Raw genomic sequence first — 20,710 nt, forward strand, 5'->3', positions numbered from 1 at the left:
TACTGAAATAACTAATGAAACTTGATGTTGATGCTGACGCGGTTGCATATTTCTTTTGACATGAGGTCTCCTCTGCCTCCCTACAGACACTGTGTTGGTTTCTCCTTCCTTCTTTCTAGAAAAACCACTTCCATTCTTCTTACTAGATGACACCTTTTCTTTAGACAAACGTCCCTCTCAGACTCCTTCCTCTAACCTCATCCCCATGTTTACCATTTCGATAAAGTCACTGGGGGCGTTGGCAATCATTTGTTCGTAATAAAACAAACTCAGGGTCTTCAGGAAAATCTTCGTCATCTCCTTCTCTTCCAACGGAGGATTAATCTGAGCAGCAAGCTCTCTCCACCTTTGGCCATACGCTTTAAATATCTCTTTGTCCTTCTGGGACATAGACCTTAGTTGGTCTCTATCAGGCGCCATGTCCATATTATATTTATACTGCTTCACAAAATCTTCATCCAAATCATTGAACATGCAAATACTTGCACTGTCTAACCCCATGTACCATCTCAAAGCGGCACCAGACACACTGTCTTGGAAGTAGTGAATCAATAATTGATCATTATCATGTTGAGTTGACATTTTTCTGGCATACATGACAATGTGGCTAAGCGGACAAGTATTTCCCTTATACTTTTCAAAGTCAGGGACTTTGAACTTCATCCGAATCTTAACGTTTGGTACCAAGCAGAGTTCAGAAGCACTCTTATCGAACATATCTTTTCCTCTCAATGTTTTCAACTCCTTGCGCAACTCAAGGAACTGATCCTTCATCTCATCCATCTTCTCATAAACATCCGGACCCTCAGATGGCTCAGAATGGTAGATGGTGTCCTCAATACGAGGCAGAGTATGAACAACTGGAGGTGGCACAGACATGACCGAGCTAAATGCCGACATAGAAGCAAAGGTGGGTGCAAACCCTTCAGGGATAAAATTCGGTGGCATTCCCCACGGGAATCCGGCAGGCATAGTTGGACCAGATTAAGTAGCATCAACAGGAACAGTTGAGGTAGTACCTCTGAGATAATAGTCCTCTGAGGAGGAGGAGGAGTTGCAGGAGTTGGAGAGGACTGATTATGAGTAGCTAGAATAGACTCCATCATAGCAGTTAGACGAGCAATCTCATCCTTCAGTTCCCGGTTCTCTTGCTCTAAGTGCTCCATGATTCTTGGTTGATTGGCACAAGTGTTGTATCGGTGAGTCAGCTTGGCTGAAGCACAGAAGAATAACCGATAAGACATCTGACAGAAGAAAACCTGTTATGCAAATGATGAATGAAATGCAATGTTTTATTTATTTTTATTTTCAAGGAACATACTATTTTATTTGCAAATATATAATAACAATAGTAACAATTTGAATGACCATAAAATCTCTTTTATACATATAATTTGGAAGGATTACGCCGAGTACAATTTCAGAAACCAAAATACAAATACAAGAGAAGAGGAAACTAATCATCCTAAGGATCCCCTAACAACAGTGTCAGATGATCTGACTGCAGGCGTGTATTTCCTTTGGATACGTCGAATCTCAGACTCGAAAGATGTCTTCATCTGAGCCTTCTTGAGGACAAGTTGATCAACAATCTTCTTCCAAGCGCCGAAAGGCTGAGGCATACTAGAGGAAGATGGACCCTCTGGCTCTCTCTGTCTTTTCACTGCACGGTCTTCAAGAAATTCAATAAGTGCATCTTTGTCCTTTGACTCCAGTTGCAACTCTTCATGCTTTCGGCTCAAAGCATGGAATCACTCTTCCCACATATCCTTCTCTTGCTTCATCTTGGTGAGTGCATCTTCCAACTCCTCTATATCTTGGTTAGGGAGAGTTAATGGCTCAACCACAACCATAGACATAGGTCTCTCACAAGCATACGACATCTTCAGCTCCAGAGCTATCTTCTTCACCCAAGTAGTGTAAGCTTCCAAAGCTACACAGTTGCACGGACCAAGCTCGGATCTTCCTTTCCTATGCACCTTATGCCAAACATGTATCATCTTCTGCTTCAAATGTTGGGTATCTTTACCCTCTTGATAGAAAAAACCTTCTAACTGAGTGTTATTAGGTTTGTCTCTCAAGGGGAACCCAATTTGACGACGAGCCAAAGAAAGGTTATAGTTGATTCCTCTTTGTGTACTAATGAGAGGCACATTAGAGAATTCACCACAACTGTCAATAATATCCAAGCCACTTAATGCGGAGTCATACCAAACAATATCATTATTAGTGAGGGACATAAGTCTCTAAGACATCGTAGATATTGCTTGTGCTCCATAAAATCAGGTGTTTGAGGCAAGTGCGAAATAAACCACTTTTATAGAAGAGGAACACAACACACAATAGTCCCTTCATCTTTAGAATTCCTCAAATGAAAAGCGAAGCACATATCGCCCAACAGAGTAGGCATATGATTCCCAATCAAGAAGATTCTAATGGCGTTAATGTAAGACCCTAATTTTGACCCTAAGATCCCTCATCGCATCACATCATTGCTCATTGCATTTTGCCTCAAGGATCATAGCATCTTGGCTCCTTACCTTAGGGTTGGGACTTGTGTGAGTGGTTTGAGACCACCAAGCATGTTTGAATTGTATATTATTGCTTTTCTTATTTTGTTTACTAACCAAAAGCACAAAAATATGTCACTAACATCTTTTGTTTTGAAGCTCAAGCAATCATGAGATCCAAGGCTCCTAGGAGGCCCCTATGCTCAATGAAATGACCAGATGGAGATAAAAGAAAGCATGACAATGGTCCCCAAAACTCTCAATCATCATATATGTCTCCCAAGTATCTCAATTTTCCAATTTTATCAAGATAAACCCAAGGGGGCTTGAGGATTGTTTCCCAAGGAAACCCTAATTCCTCTGTGCATTGACTGTGCCTTGCTCATGAAGCAACCTCAACCTATGATCAAATTAAACCAAGGTAAGTTCTTTAGTTAATTATTTTATTCATATATGATCCTATGTTAGTATCCTCAATCATTTATTCATTAAGATTTGAAGTTTGGACTTGAGAAGTTGACCAGTCCAATCATCTGACTAAGTTGAAATCCACTGAGACCTAACTTTTGATGTGTTTGTCAAGTGATGATGAACCCAAGAGAAACAATGTTCTTAAGAACCATATGAATAACTTTCATGTTCATCAAAAATTCATTTGAAACTTAAAAGGTCATCATTCATTACAAAACATTATAGGTCATTTTGACTGAAACCCTAATTTTGGGTCAACTTCCCAAGGACCTAACTACTTCATTTTTTATGATTTAGAGGTGATACTAATTTAATTGGAAAGTTTGAGATGTCTAATTAATTTGTTATGTTGGACAAAATTTCATAATTGATAACACTGAAATTTACCGTATTTTCGACTCCGATTTCACATGCATTCTAGTTGTTTTATTATCATTTTGTTGTGTTATTGCTATGTTTTTCTTTGTTTTCAGGTTTTTACTTTAATCGGAGCCCCGATCGAGAAAAGGAGCGAAAAAGAGCCAAAAACCCTAAAATTCAGCATTTTGTTCTTGTGGCCTACCCCATGGCTGGCGCCATAGACCCTGCCATGACGTGTCCAAGCTCAACTTCCCTCAACTTCCACGTTCCCCACTACTTCCACTAAGGCGCCTCACTTTGTGCTTGTGGCGGGCGCCACAAGAGGAAAGTTTTTCCCTCCCATTTTCAAGTTGAAGGGCATCCAAGTCATTTCCATCTTTTTACTTGCTTATAAATAGAAACTCGAATTCACTTTTACAATCATCCAAACTTAGAGCAGAGGCAAACTCAGAGCAACTTTGTTTCACTTAGGCATATATTCAGTATTATAAAATGGTAACTGTAAGAACAAAAATAGTTCTACAATAGATTCCATGATTTTGATGATAACAAAGGATGAAACCAAAAGTGGTACCCTAACGAAAAGTTTCTAAGTGTGCAGGGTTCTAAAGAAAGAAGAAATAAATCTGATGATGTCATCAGATGCAAAACAAGATCAGATGCAAAATCTCAAGTATCAGAAGCATCTAAAGAGGAATCTCATTCAAGAAGCTCTAAACTCTGGACAAAACTGCAAGTATCAGAAGCATCTGAACAGGAAGTAAAGTCTAGAAGCTCTGACTCTGAACAAATGTCTTCTGCAAACTCTGAAGTTATCAGCGCCATCTGAACATTCAAGAAATAACATCAGAAGCAAATTTCTCCAGATACACAAAGACTCTAATCAGAATTGTTAATCATGATGAAGTAACGTTTAAGCCAAGTTAAAGTTCTGCAAATGGATTTCCTCAATTAGAAAGAGACGTTAATCTCCACTTCCAAGAGAAAAGATACTAATTGTGGTAAGTAGTCACTTCTAAGTGAAAAAGTCTACTGCAGAAGCTATTAATGGAATGGCGTAATTACATCTCAATATCCAATAGATTCAACGCTACTTCAACTCTACTTCAACTCCTATAAATAGAGAAGAAATCTCATTCAGCATACACGAAGAAATCACTAGCCAAAACTATACTGAAATTATATCACGCTCAAGAAAAACTTCTTTGTTCTTCAAAGATTTTCACTAAGCTGTTGCTTATCAAGTGAAAAATTTGTTCTTAAGTTTGTAATATTTGCTTTCTTAGAAGCACTCTAGATTACACATCTTGTATCTATTTTTATTTGATTTCCTCAAGTGACTTGTTGTAGTCTGTAGACTTGAGAGGACTAAGAGATTTTCTTTTCTCTTAGGGGTTGTTTGTAATCTTTCAAGATTAGTGGATTAAGTCCTTGTTGAAGGCGAAATCACCTTGGCCGGGTGGACTGGAGTAGCTTTGTGTTATAAGCGAACCAGTATAAAATCTTTGTGTGATTTTCATTTTGCAAAAGCGCTTAATTTTTCAAACAATTCAAACCCCCCTTTCTTGTTTTTCTCACCTTCAATTGGTATCAGAGCTCCGGCTCTGTTATTGATTTTCAAATCAAACACTTAACCGTGTAGAGAGATCCAGTGCGAGAAAAACAAATGGCCCACTCAAATGAGAAAGATTCTTACAATGCCAAGCCTCCTGTTTTTGATGGAGAAAAGTTTGATTACTGGAAAGATAGAATCGAAAGTTTCTTTCTTGGTTATGATGCTGACCTCTGGGACATTGTCACAGATGGATACAAACCTCCAACCTTAAATGGAGCTGAAGTTCCCAGAAGCAAAATGTCAGAAGATCAGAAACGTGAGTTCAAAAATCATCACAAGGCCAGAACAATACTTCTAAATGCCATATCATACAACGAATATGAGAAGATCACCAACAGAGAGACAGCCAAAGATATACTTGACTCTCTAAGGATGACCCATGAAGGAAACTCCCAAGTCAAGGAGACGAAGGCTCTGGCGTTGATCCAGAAATATGAAGCCTTCAAGATGGAAGATGACGAAGCTATAGAAGCTATGTTTTCCAGATTCCAAACTCTTATTGCAGGTCTTAAAGTGCTAGACAAGGGATACACAACTGCAGATCATGTTAAGAAGATTGTCAGAAGTCTGCCAAAGAAATGGAGACCTATGGTTACTGCTCTGAAGTTATCAAAGGATCTGAACAGTATCAGCCTTGAAGAACTTGTTAGTTCTCTCAGAAGCCATGAGATAGAACTAGAGGAGGATGAGCCTCAGAAAAGGAACAAGTCAGTGGCGCTGAAGTCCAGACCTGAAAGACGGAAGTCAGACAGAACCAAAGCTCTCCAGGCAGAAACTGCAGACACTGACGACTCTGAACCTGAAGACTCTGATGATGAAGAAGAACTGTCCTTACTAACCAGAAGAGTTAAGCAACTCTGGAAAAGAAGGAACAACAACAACTTCAGAAGATCAAGACCCAGAGGGGATAGATCAGAGTCAACTTCAAAAGGTAAACCTAATAAAGATATTACCTGTTTTGAATGTAAAGAAACAGGTCATTATAGAAATGAATGCCCCAAGCTGAAGAAAGATAACTCTAAGAAGGAAAGCTTCAAGAAAAATGCCTTCAGAACAAAGAAAGGATTAATGGCCACCTGGGACGATAGTGATTCAGGATCATCAGAATCTGACTCTGATGAACAAGCCAACGTAGCATTTATGGCTACCACATCCAGCAGCTCAGATGAAGAATCTGAAGAGGTATTCTCTGAACTTTCTAGATCTGACTTAGAATCATGTTTATCAGAAACTCTTACCTCTCTTCAGAAATTAAAACAAAAATTTAAAAGCATTAAAGGTCTTCTTAAAGCAAAATCTGAAGAATGTAGTGAACTTGAGACAACAATTCTAGCACATGAAGATACAATCAAATCTTTAACGTTAGAAAGAGATGGAGCTAAAACAAAAAGCTTAAAATTAGAAGAAGTGTTGTCTCAAGCACCACAAACTTCAAATGAAATTATTTATAAGTATGAAGAAGCCTTTCAACAATTTCTGAAGAATGGGATAAATAGGAGTATTATGGCATCCATGATTTATGGAGTAGGTCAGAATAATAAAAGGGGAATTGGGTATGATTCTGATTCTGATAAAACTTCTACCAGTAACCAAATTAAATCACCTTTTTCATACCACTATACACACACACAAGAACACAAATTTAAAAATGCTAGAAGACCCAAAGTTGTAAGAAACTCTGGGAAAACTAATCTGAAAGGACCCAAGAGATTCTGGGTACCGAAAGATAAGATTATCTATGTTGCAGATATCCTATGCAGCAAAGTTCAGACACCAGTCATGGTACCTGGACTCTGGATGCTCGCGACATATGACGGGAAGAAAGTCTATGTTCCAAAGCCTGGAACTTAAAGACGCTGGCTTTGTAGGCTTCGGAGGAGATCAGAAAGGAAGGATCAGAGGCTCCGGAACTATTGGTAATGGTACTCTTCCCTCTATATCTGATGTTCTTTATGTAGAAGGTTTAATGCATAACCTGTTATCCATAAGTCAATTAAGTGATAACGGTTATGATGTAATCTTTAATCAAAAAACGTGTAAAGCCATTAATCAGAACGATGGCTCTGTCCTTTTCACAGGCAAGAGGAAAAACAACATTTATAAAATAAATCTTTCTGATTTAAAAGATCAAAATGTTAAATGTTTAATGTCAGTTCACGAAGAGCAATGGGTATGGCATAGACGCTTAGGCCACATTAGCATGAGGAAACTTTCTCAGCTAACTAAACTTGAGTTAGTCAGAGGCTTACCTAAACTGAAGTTTTCTTCAGATGCTCTGTGTGAAGCTTGTCAGAAAGGAAAGTTTTCAAAAACATCTTTTAAAAAGAAAAATGTTGTTTCTACCTCCAAGCCTCTGGAGCTTCTTCACATTGACTTATTTGGTCCTGTGAAAACAGCATCAGTCAATGGAAAGAAGTATGGACTAGTAATCGTTGATGATTACAGCCGCTGGACATGGGTAAAATTCCTAAAGCACAAGAGTGAGTCTCACTCTGTATTCACCAGTTTCTGTTCTAAAGTGCAAAAAGAATTTGACTCTAAAATTATTAGAGTCAGAAGTGATCATGGTGGAGAATTTGAAAATAAAGATTTTGAAGAATTATTTGATTCTAATGGAATATCCCATGATTTCTCCTGCCCTAGAACTCCACAACAAAATGGAGTTGTAGAGAGGAAGAATAGGACACTCCAAGAAATGGCCAGAACCATGATCAATGAAACAAATGTAGCAAAGCACTTTTGGGCAGAAGCTGTAAATACAGCGTGTTACATTCAGAATAGAATCTCTATTAGACCTATTCTGGATAAGACTCCCTATGAACTGTGTAAGGGAAGAAAACCCAACATTTCTTATTTTCATCCTTTTGGATGCATTTGTTTTATATTAAATACTAAAGAACATCTGAACAAGTTTGATTCCAAAGCACAGAAAGGTATTATGTTAGGATACTCAGAACGCTCTAAAGGCTACAGAGTATACAACACAGAAACCAAAATTGTGGAGGAATCAATTCATGTTAGATTTGATGATAAGCTTGACCCTGAAAAGTCAAAGCTAGTTGAAAAGTTTGCAGATTTAGAGATCACTCTGGTAGAATCTGAGAAAATTCCAGAAGCACCTGTCACTCCAGACTCTGAAGAAATTAAATCTCCAGAAATTCCAAGGAAAGTCAAGAGTCGTAGCAACGTATCTGAAGACTTGATTTTGGGAAACAAAGATGAACCTGTTAGAACCAGATCTACCTTCAGAACTTCTGAAGATATTCCTCTGGGACTAGTGTCTCTGATTGAGCCTACGTCCTGTGATGAAGCTCTTCAAGATAACGATTGGGTGGCAGCTATGCAAGAAGAGTTAGATCAATTCTCCAAGAATGATGTCTGGGATCTCGTTCCTAAACCCAGAGGCACTCATGTCATTGGAACCAGATGGGTTTTCAGAAACAAACTGAACGAGAAAGGAGAAGTTGTCAGAAACAAAGCACGACTGGTAGCTCAAGGTTATAGTCAACAAGAAGGTATTGATTATAATGAAACTTTTGCTCCAGTCGCAAGGTTAGAGTCTATTCGTCTTCTTGTATCATTTGCTATTAATCACTCTATAAAATTATACCAAATGGATGTCAAGAGTGCATTTCTAAATGGTTATATTTCAGAAGAAGTGTATGTAAATCAACCTCCTGGTTTTGAAAACTCAAATTTTCCAGAACATGTTTTCAAACTTAAGAAATCTTTATATGGACTTAAACAAGCTCCCAGAGCTTGGTATGAACGCTTAAGTAATTTTCTTCTGGAACAAAATTTTATCAGAGGGAAAGTTGATTCTACACTCTTCTGTAAAAATCATGAAAATGATCTCATGATATGCCAAATTTATGTTGATGACATTATTTTTGGTTCTGCTAATATCTCTGTTTGCCAAGAATTTTCTAAGTTAATGCAGGCAGAATTTGAAATGAGTCTAATGCAAGAACTAAAGTTCTTTCTGGGAATTCAAATCAATCAAACTCCAGAAGTCACGTACATTCATCAAAGCAAGTACATTAAAGACGTTCTAAAGAAGTTTGATATGTCTGAATGCAATTCTGCAAAGACTCCCATGCATCCAACTTGCATTCTGGAGAAGGAAGAGGTAAGCAACAAGGTTTGTCAGAAGCTCTATCGAGGTATGATAGGCTCTCTTCTCTATCTGACTGCTACTCGTCCTGATATTCTCTTTAGCGTCTGTCTTTGTGCCAGATTCCAATCAGATCCTAGAGAATCTCATTTAACAGCTGTTAAGAGAATTCTTAAGTATCTGAAAGGAACCCCTAACCTGGGCCTGATGTATGAGAAAACATCAGAGTATAGGCTTTCTGGTTATTGTGATGCAGATTATGCAGGAGATAGAATAGAACGTAAAAGCACATCTGGAAATTGCCAGCTTCTGGGAAACAACTTAATCTCCTGGGCTAGCAAAAGACAGTCAACAATTGCTCTATCAACTGCAGAAGCAGAATATATCTCAGCGTCACTATGCACAACTCAGATGCTCTGGATGAAACATCAGCTAGAAGATCTACAAATTTTTGAGAGTAACATTCCTATCCTTTGTGATAATACTGCTGCTATTTGTTTAAGTAAGAATCCCATTCTACATTCCAGAGCCAAACACATAGAAATTAAACATCATTTTATTAGAGACTATGTTCAGAAAGGAATAGTAACGCTGAAGTTCATTGATACAGAACATCAATGGGCAGATATCTTTACTAAGCCTCTAGCTGAAGATAGATTTCGTTTCATCTTAGAAAATCTGAACATTAAAAATTGTCCTGAGTAAAATTTGGCTCTGAACATGTAAAATGAGACTCTGATAAAAACAAATATACATCTGCCTCTGACTCTGATACTTCTACCAAGTTAAGAAGATATCTGAGTTAGAAATCTTCAGAAATCCTTTTGTATTCCTGAAGATCAGAAACATCAACACGTGGGGAACATGCGTCTAACCCTAGAACTTCTAGACAGCTGTCAAAAGAAATCAAAGGTCAGAACGCTTGAAAATCTCCTTGAGCAGTGTGCTTACTGTTGGGATTAGACATTCATTAATGAGCTGTAATCATTTTTCCCCCAAACGTGCAATTTTGGTTTTTGTGCTAACGCTGGTATGTGTGTCGTTTTGCATGTGTTTAATCTCCTTAGGTATATAAACACTTTTCTCACATTTCACACAATTATCACTCTCACTCACTCTTAAACCCTAAACCCTCTCTCGAAGTTTTCTCTGCAACCTTCTCAGTTCTTCATCTTCTTCATCAATCTTCATCATGAATCCTCAAGAACAATCTGTTTTTGACTTCTCCCAACAAATGGAAGCTGCTTCTAACCCCCAAACCTCAAACACTCAAACACCCATGGTTGTAGATGTTACCACAACCCCAGTTTACAAAGAACCTCACATTTTGGAACGCGAACAACACATAAACCTTTCAACTCCCTTTGAAGGTTTGGATGTTCTATGTGAATCGCTGGTAGATTTTGAGAATTTGAGAAGAAATGGCGTTGATTTAACTGAAGATCTTCGCAAGCAAGGTTGGGAAAACTACTTCAACAGATTGTATGGTCCAATCTATCCTCTTCTGGTGAAAGAGTTCTGGAGATGTGCAGATGCTGATGATGAGTTCATTGTTTCTTTTGTTCTGGGAGTGAAGATCATCATCACAGAAGCATCTATTGCCTCTTTGCTGAACATGGAGAGAACTGGAGGTAAAAGGATTTACAACATTCCTCCAAGGTCCAAGCGCATCACAGAAGTCATTAACCCTACAATCTTCAAAGCAAATGTTGAAGGAAACCCCTCTAAGAACAAGGAGCTTCATCAGAACCTCCGAGTTTGGTTGAAGATTATTCTGGGAACAATCCATCATCGTCCAGCCTCCAACTCTTCAGATTATATAAATGCTGATCAGAAGTGCATCCTCTACTGTATTCAGAAGGGTATTCCAATCAACCTCCCTGTTCTTCTCTTCAGATATCTGAGGGATTCAGTCAGAGAAACAAGGAACAATATGAAGCCCAGATCCTACATCCCTCTGGGAAGATTGCTCTCTGACATCTTCATTGAGCATGGGCTGGTAGATGCTCTGGAAAAGACCAGATGCATGGATGATCTGGCAATTGACGTTGGAAAGCCTCTGAATGCCAGAAATCTGAGGAGTATGGGAATCATCAAAGACATCAGAGTCAAGCCCACTATGAATGTGACCTGGGAAGCTCTGAAGGATCAGAGGAAGATGCCTCATGGCCTTGAAAGGTTCTTCAAAAATGAACCCAGAGATGCCATTGCCATCTACCTTCAGGATCGTCTGGATGAAGGCATTGACGTTTCTGATTTCCGCCTTGAAGACTGTCTGGATTCTGTAGAAGATCTGGTCAGATACAAAAGAGGCCTTTCTGAGAAGAAGATAGCTGAGGAAGCAAGGAAGGCAAAGAAAGCCAGAATTGGAGAAACCTCTGGCACCAAAGCTTCAGCACCTCTGAATGTCTCCTCTGGTAAGTCCATTCCTCCTGTCTCTTCTGAATCTGTAATGGCTTCCTCTAACCCTCTCTCCTCTCAACCAATTTTTACAACCTCAGAAATACCACCTTCTACCATTAGAACCTCTCAACCTCCACCTGTTCTAAAAATTGCCCGTACTTTTACAACAACCTCTGACCCTAATCAACTATATCACCACAGTTCTTCCTCATCCTCTGAGTATGAGTCACCACCTTACCTTTCCCCTTCTTCTAACCAAGAGTCCTCTGATCATGAGTCTTCTGATCAAGAACACTCTGACCCAAACTCCCCAACAATAGCTGAAATTTATGCTAAAAATTTCGCTCCACAAACTCAAACACAAACTGAAGTAACCTCTCCCCTCCGAACTTCTATTCCACAACAAACAACCACCATTACCTCTGAAAATCAAACCTCACTTCCACCACAAACAACCACCACACCCTCTGAAACTCAACCATCTGTAATTCGCCCATCTGAACCTTATATCACTCCACCATTAATTCCCGCTGTACCTAGCCCAGACTCTGACCCATTAGATGTAAACCCACTCTATGCCTCATCCCCCAGTCTTCAACCAGACCCAGATTCTGAATTTCAACCAGAAGCAGAATCTGAACCCCAGCCAGAACCAGAAACTGAACCTCAACCTCTAAATCTCAGCCCTCAAAACTCTCCACCTCATTCACCTGAACCTGAACCTAAAATTATCATACCTACCCTTGAGGAGGCCATTATGCAGGTTGCAGAATCCTCAGTCCAGAAGATCAAGTCTCTGGCTAAAAATTCTGAAGTCAGTGATGATCCTAAATCTGTTAGGACACACTGGAACAGAGTTATTAGTTGGATGACCTCTGAGTCTTATAGGCTGAAGAGTATCTCTGAACAAGTCAGAAATGGCTACATCAGAGACTCTGAGGAAAGACTCCAGGAAAGACTGGCCAGAGAAGCTGAGGCCAGAAGGTTAGAGGAAGAGAGACTGGCTAGAGAAGCTGAGGCTAAGAGATTGGAAGAAGAAAGATTAGCTAAGGAAGCTGAAGAAGAAGCTAAGAGGTTGGAAGAAGAACGCCTGGCAAAGGAAGCAGAACTTCTGAGAATTCAGGAAGCAGAAGCCAAGGCTAAGGCAGATGCAGAAGCCCAAGCTGCTGCTGAAGCTGAAACTCAGCAGGCTCTGATTCAGGGGGAGTCTTCCTCTGCGATCCCTCTGATTCTTAACACTCTGAAGGAGATCAAGCAAGATCAGAAAGAGATCAAGCAAGATCAGAGTGAGCTCCGGGCAAGGATGGACAAACAAGACGCTCTGAATGAAAACCTCCAGAATATGTTTGCCATGCTACTACAGAGACTTCCTCCTCCTCCAAACCCTTAGGCACTTAGGATTTCTTTTGTTTGCCTAGTGTTTTTGCTTCTGTCTTTTCTTTGTTAGCTCTGATATTTCTTTGAATCTGTTGTTTTTTGACTGCTGTTTGCCTTTGTGCTGTTTAATGAAGTGTTTTTTTTTTTTCTCTCTATTTTTTATGTTTTATGCCTTTTTGATTATGCCAAAAAGGGGGAGAAATTATTAAATAGCTCTGATGAAAACTATGTCTAAAACCTTAAGCATTCTGCAACAATTGTAGAAATAGTTCTGATATAAATAGCTCTGATTAAATAATAGCTCTGATTAAATAACTCTAACTTTAAAGTTAAGCATTTGCAGAAAGTTTTCAGAAACCTAATTACTTGGAAAGCTCTGGTAAGAACTTCTGAACTCCCTAGTACTAACTCAGGGGGAGTTTTTGTTTATCTGATCTAATATTTTTCATGTTTCATCTGATAATTTTATTTGTTTTGTCATCATCAAAAAGGGGGAGATTGTAAGAACAAAAATAGTTCTACAATAGATTCCATGATTTTGATGATAACAAAGGATGAAACCAAAAGTGGTACCCTAACGAAAAGTTTCTAAGTGTGCAGGGTTCTAAAGAAAGAAGAAATAAATCTGATGATGTCATCAGATGCAAAACAAGATCAGATGCAAAATCTCAAGTATCAGAAGCATCTAAAGAGGAATCTCATTCAAGAAGCTCTAAACTCTGGACAAAACTGCAAGTATCAGAAGCATCTGAACAGGAAGTAAAGTCTAGAAGCTCTGACTCTGAACAAATGTCTTCTGCAAACTCTGAAGTTATCAGCGCCATCTGAACATTCAAGAAATAACATCAGAAGCAAATTTCTCCAGATACACAAAGACTCTAATCAGAATTGTTAATCATGATGAAGTAACGTTTAAGCCAAGTTAAAGTTCTGCAAATGGATTTCCTCAATTAGAAAGAGACGTTAATCTCCACTTCCAAGAGAAAAGATACTAATTGTGGTAAGTAGTCACTTCTAAGTGAAAAAGTCTACTGCAGAAGCTATTAATGGAATGGCGTAATTACATCTCAATATCCAATAGATTCAACGCTACTTCAACTCTACTTCAACTCCTATAAATAGAGAAGAAATCTCATTCAGCATACACGAAGAAATCACTAGCCAAAACTATACTGAAATTATATCACGCTCAAGAAAAACTTCTTTGTTCTTCAAAGATTTTCACTAAGCTGTTGCTTATCAAGTGAAAAATTTGTTCTTAAGTTTGTAATATTTGCTTTCTTAGAAGCACTCTAGATTACACATCTTGTATCTATTTTTATTTGATTTCCTCAAGTGACTTGTTGTAGTCTGTAGACTTGAGAGGACTAAGAGATTTTCTTTTCTCTTAGGGGTTGTTTGTAATCTTTCAAGATTAGTGGATTAAGTCCTTGTTGAAGGCGAAATCACCTTGGCCGGGTGGACTGGAGTAGCTTTGTGTTATAAGCGAACCAGTATAAAATCTTTGTGTGATTTTCATTTTGCAAAAGCGCTTAATTTTTCAAACAATTCAAACCCCCCCTTTCTTGTTTTTCTCACCTTCAGTAACCGCTTCGCATTGGAGTGTTACCACAATTGTGTAATCGAGTCTGTGATAGAGTCTGTAATCGAGTTTGGAGCACTTTGGAAGGAAGTTAATCCTGCCGCCATTTTCATTTCCGCTTTGCAATTTATTCAACCCTCCGATTGGAGCAGGTTTTTATTACTTGTCTTTATCTTATTTATTTTCCCGCACTCGCTTTACTTTTATTTATTTCCTCGCACTCGCTTTAAATTATTTATTTCCGCACTCGCTTTACTTTTATTTATTTCCTCGCACTCGCTTTACTTTTATTTATTTCCTCGCACTCGCATTAAATTATTTATTTCCTCGCACTCGCTTTAAATTATTTATTTTCCGCATTCGCACTACTTTTATTTATTTCTCGCACTCGCACTACTTTTATTTATTTCTCGCACTCGCACTACTTTTATTTACTTTCCGCACTCGCACTACTTTTATTTATTTTAATGCACTTTTACTTTACCATGTCTAGCTAAGTTTATAAGGTTAGAATGTAAGGATCATAATTGAACCAGTAATCCGTACAATTGTTTGTAGAAACACTTAAGGGCTATTTTAACTTTCAACTTAAGTTTTCCCGCACTTCAATTCCGTTGGGTAAGATCGAAAGCTGTCCAACGTCTATTTAAACTTATTTGTTTTTAACTATTTCAAAAACAGCGAAAGCGCTTTGTTTAGTTCATTAGGAGATTTTAACATTAAGAAGAAAAGAGATTTTAAAACTATTTTCGGACGCGTTTATAAGTTTAGAGTCTGGTTCGTGAGAACCTCTTTTGGTTAAGAAATCCAGGTTATAATACTTTTCAACTTAGTCAAGATACTATATTTCTTAAAAATAGGTTTACTACTCTAACGCAATGCGCGCCTTTTTATAAGTGACAATAAGAGGGTTTGATTAGGGAGTACAATTCGGTTCTGAATACGCGAAAGCGACAGTTCCTGTTAAATTAGTTCTTTTCAAAGTAGGAAACACTGCCCATAAGTAGCTCTACTAGCAAGTACTTGGATTATCAATTGATTATATGAATTACATTCGACCCTGTCTTTATTAATTAAATTTATTTCAATAATTTACTTTTCATTGCACACTCTAAAAACACTTATTTTGATTGCCTTTGATAAACACCATAACAATAGATAACGATAGATTGACACTTGGTCTCTGTGGATTCGACAATCTTTTATATTACTCTGATGCGTTCGTATACTTGCGAAACACCGCATCAAGTTTTTGGCGCCGTTGCCGGGGACCAATTTCGTCAAATTTCATTTTCCTATTGTTATATCGTTTAGAATTAGGCTATTTCCCGCCGGTCAATGCGAAGAACTCGCATCACCGGAAGTTTAAGCTGAGTATACCCTCTGGCGGAACCTGAACGTTACGCTCGCGCACGTTTATTCTTTCATAGAATTAAGAGAGCTATGGCCGAAGATCCAAACCAAAGACCTCTTAAGGACTTCGCTCAACCATCAAATGAAGAACCTAGTTCTAGTATAGTAAACCCAACCATCCCAGCTAATAATTTTGAACTTAAACCATCCCTGTTGCAACTAGTGCAACAGAGACAATTCGCAGGTCTCGCTACTGAGAACCCAAACCAACATCTAAAAATATTTCTTCAATTAGCAGACACTTTTAAAACCAATGGAGCTTCTCCTGAGGCAATACGTTTAAGATTATTTCCTTTTTCCCTCAGAGATAAAGCCCTATCATGGTTAGATTCCCTTCCACCCAATTCCATTACGACTTGGGATAACCTTAAAAGAGTATTTCCTGCTAGATATTTTCCCCCGAGTAAGACCGCCGTTCTTCGAAACCATATAACTAGATTTACCCAAAACCAAGGAGAATCGCTGTTCGAAGCTTGGGAGAGATATAAAGAGTTGTTACGAGCATGCCCACATCATGGTTTAGAAAATTGGTTAATCATTCAAACCTTCTATAATGGACTTCATTACAACACAAAGATGACCATCGATGCTGCCGCAGGCGGTGCTCTGATGAACAAACGTTATCCTTAAGCTAGTGCCCTCATCGAAGATATGGCTCAAAACCATCAATGATGGGGAGTCGAACGAGCGACAGTTGAGAAGAAGGAAGCCCAAGGAGGAGTGCATGAACTAAGCTCTATAGACATGATGCAAGCTAAAATGGACGCATTAGCCCTCAAAGTCGAGCATATGTGCATAAACCCGAATACTGTAGCCGCAGTTTCGTCGGATTGTGAGATATATGGAACCAAAGGACACTAATCTGCAGAATGCAGTCTATTAAACGAAACCCACTTTGAGCAAGTGAACTACACCCAAGGGAACCCATATTCGAATACCTATAACCCTGGATGGAGGAATCACCCGAACTTCTCCTATAAAAACAATAACCCAATCCAAAATAATGCACCTCCGAGACCTAGTTATCAATCCCCTAGATCAAATCAACCTATGCAACCTGTACCACCAAAGCCGAGCCTTGAGAAAATTATGGAAAATTTTATCACCGCTCAAACCCAACAAAACAAGGAGTTCATGAACCAAAACATTCATGTTAACAAATTGATTACTCATTTAGGAACCAAGGTTGACCAAATAGTTACTCATACCAAGATGCTTGAAACCCAGATCTCTCAGGTAGCTTTAAACCAAGCCCCTCAGACTACACCTGGAGGATAATTCCCTGGACAACCTCAACAAAATCTGAGAGGACAAGCCAATTCCATTACCCTACGAAGTGGGAACGCTTATGATGAGCCACCAAACCCCAGATTGAGTGGACCTGAAACTTCAAAGGAATGTACCAAACCCACAGCGAAGTAAAGGAACCAGAGGAATCTGAAAACCAGGAAGGTCGAGAAAAAGGAGAAGAACCTAAAGACAAAACTTACGTACCACCCCCGCCGTATAAACCACCTATACCATATCCCCAAAGACTCAAACAAACCCAGATCAATAAACAGTATCAAAAATTTATTAAAGTTATAGAAAAACTTCATGTAGAAATCCCTTTCACAGAAGCCATCACCCAAATACCTTCTTATGCAAAGTTTCTCAAAGACATCCTTACCAACAAACGTAGACTTGACGATCCGAAGCCTTTGGAATGTAATGCTATTTCCGAGGACAAATTAGCAAAGAAAGATAAAGATCCTGGAAATTTCTCCATTCCTTGCCTTTTGGGTAATCATGTCATCGAAAAAGCTTTTCTAGACTTAGGAGCTAGTGTGAGCTTAATGCCTTTAGCAGTTTGTGAGAGGTTGAACTTAGGAGAATTACAGCCCACTAAAATGTCACTTCAGTTAGCCGATAGATCTGTTAAATATGAAGGAGTATTGCGGTCCAAAACGCAGCGGAAATTAAAATTTTCTCCTTTAGAGATCCTTACGAATGGTCATGATCAGTGATAGAATATTTACCTCTTGTGACGATTGAAACCTTTGGTGCAGATCTCTTGTGACGATCAAAACCTTTGATGCAGATCCACAGAGCGATCACGAACGTTGAACGATGACAACGTCTCTACTCAGTCCACACGAACGAATTCCTTCAATCTCAGTGCTAGCTGGTACGAATGAAGGCTTTGAGTGAGAGAGAGAGAGAGAAAACGAAAATAATGCAACCGCAATGAATGCTTCTGCACAAGGGTTCTATTTATAGAACCACTTGTGTGGGCTTCAAGCTAAAAGGCCCACTTAAGTTTATTTTGGCCCATATCTTATAATATGCTCCAAATCACTTAAGCCCATGGTACCTTACCATATTTCTTATTTTACTCAAGTACACCGTACCTTACGATGTTATATAATTCACTTAAGGGCACCGTACCTTACGGTATTCCTTAGTTACTCTACCTCTCATCAATCCGTCCTTTGTGATGACCCTGTAGGTTTTCGTGACGTTGACAATTATATTAAATCACGTATTTAACATAATAAACAGTGAGCGGTATCTAGCAACACATCACTGCTACCCAAGACACGAAAATGTCAAGTGATCTGATAATTCCTTCTGTGATAATACTTATGTATATAATTACCCTTTTTCCCTTATGTCTATATTGAACACAAGGCATAGACCGTGTCATCCTTGTCCAGTTCAATATTGGGCCCATAGACATTTATCCTGTTATACAGGATGGGCAAATTCCATCTAGGTCACTCATGTCCCTCAGCATGCTTCGTGGAGTACCCATCAACTGTCTCTATGGTTATCCAGTTACGGACAACGTTTGATCAGCAATAAAGAACTCGACTCTACATCTAGGGTCCATAGTTGTTTCAGGTCGAAGAGTGGTATACACCATTATCACCATGAGAATAACTTATGACACTTTGCATAACTTTCTATATAGTATTCTCATAGCGGGTCAATCCGGTATAAATATTACTCCTAATATTCATACCTATGTTTAAGACTTGATAACTCTTTATCCATGATCCATGAGATGTGATCATCAGTCTACAAACATAATAGTCTCAATGCTTTAATGTTATCCCACTTCACAATAAAGCTCGACTACGGATACTTTAAGAATAGTGTCCTTATGTTTAATGTGATCTCATGATTAAGTCACACTTGATACATTAAACAGACTAGTTATTCTAGGGACTTTATTAAACAAACATAATAAAGAAAAAGCCTTTTATTATTAATAAATAATTCGATACAAGTACCAAAAGTATTGGCCTCTAGGGCTTACACCAACAATCTCCCACTAGCACTAGAGCCAATCAGGCATACCCTTAATACCCATAGATCTAGTATGGCCATCATGCTTCTGCTGCGCAAGAGGCTTTGTCAGTGGGTCAGCAATATTGTCAAGTGTAGGTACTCTGCATATTTTCACATCTCCTCTATCTATTATCTCTCGAATGAGATGATAACGCCTAAGTATGTGTTTGGATCGTTGGTGAGATCTAGGCTCCTTGGCTTGTACGATAGCACCATTGTTATCACAGTAGAGACCAATGGGATCCACAATGCTAGGAACTATGCCAAGTTCACTAATGAACTTTTTGATCCAAACAGCTTCCTTTGCTGCACTTGAGGCAACAATATACTCAGCCTCGGTTGTAGAATCAGCAACTGTATCTTGCTTTGAACTTTTCCAGCTCACAGCGCCACCGTTTAAGCAAAACACATAACCAGATTGTGATCTAAAGTCATCCTTATCTGTCTGGAAGCTAGCATCGGTGTATCCAATTACAACCAACTCTTCCTGACCTCCATATATCAAGAATGAGTCCTTAGTCCTTCTTAAATACTTAAGGATATTCTTGACAGCTACCCAGTGAGCATCACCAGGATCAGATTGGTACCTACTCGTTGCACTTAAAGCATACGAGACATCTGGTCGAGTACATAACATGGCATACATGATAGATCCTATTGCAGATGCATATGGAATCTTATTCATGCGATCCCTTTCTTCCTTAGTTAAAGGGGATTGTGTTTTTGATAGACACATGCCATGTTGCATAGGTATGAATCCTTTCTTGGAATCATGCATATTAAAGCGTCTCAACACTTTGTCTACGTATGTACTCTGACTTAGGCCAAGCAGTTTTTGTGATCTATCTCTATAGATTCTGATTCCTAATATATAGGCTGCTTCACCTAGGTCCTTCATAGAGAAGCATTTCCCCAACCAAGACTTTACTTGTTGTAGGGTAGGGATATCGTTTCCGATGAGTAACATGTCATCTACATATAATACCAGGAAAACGATCATGCTCCCACTAACCTTCTTGTAGACACAAGCCTCATCTTCATTCTTGATGAATCCATATTGATTTACTGTTTCATCAAAACGAAGATTCCAGCTTCTGGAAGCTTGCTTCAATCCATAGATTGATCTTTGTAACTTACATATCTTTTGGGCTTCCTCTGGTATGTCAAATCCTTCAGGCTGTGTCATGTACACATCCTCAAAAAGATTTCCATTAAGGAAAGCAGTTTTGACATCCATCTGCCATATTTCATAATCATGATATGCAGCGATAGCAAGTAAAATCCGAACAGATTTAAGCATTGCAACTGGTGAAAAGGTTTCATCATAGTCAATCCCATGAATTTGTTTATATCCTTTTGCAACCAGTCTTGCCTTATAGGTATGTACCTTACCATCCATGTCAGTCTTCTTTTTGAAGACCCACTTGCATCCTATAGGATTAACTCCTACAGGAGGCTCTACCAAGGTCCAAACTTGGTTTGTGTACATGGAATCCATTTCAGATTTCATGGCTTCTAGCCACTTCTCAGAC

At 38.8% G+C, this 20,710-nt stretch overlaps 1 non-coding gene across 1 annotated transcript; it reads right to left on the minus strand.

The window, feature by feature from the left end:
• Positions 1 to 16,259: 16,259 nt before the first annotated feature.
• LOC127088798 (small nucleolar RNA R71) lies at positions 16,260 to 16,366 on the minus strand. The gene has a single exon (XR_007790614.1). It is a non-coding gene; the product is annotated as a small nucleolar RNA R71 (small nucleolar RNA).
• Between the last annotated feature and the right edge of the window lie 4,344 nt (positions 16,367 to 20,710).

The sequence above is a fragment of the Lathyrus oleraceus genome, chromosome 5 (genome assembly GCF_024323335.1).
Source record: "Lathyrus oleraceus cultivar Zhongwan6 chromosome 5, CAAS_Psat_ZW6_1.0, whole genome shotgun sequence".
Classification (NCBI taxonomy): domain Eukaryota; kingdom Viridiplantae; phylum Streptophyta; class Magnoliopsida; order Fabales; family Fabaceae; genus Lathyrus; species Lathyrus oleraceus.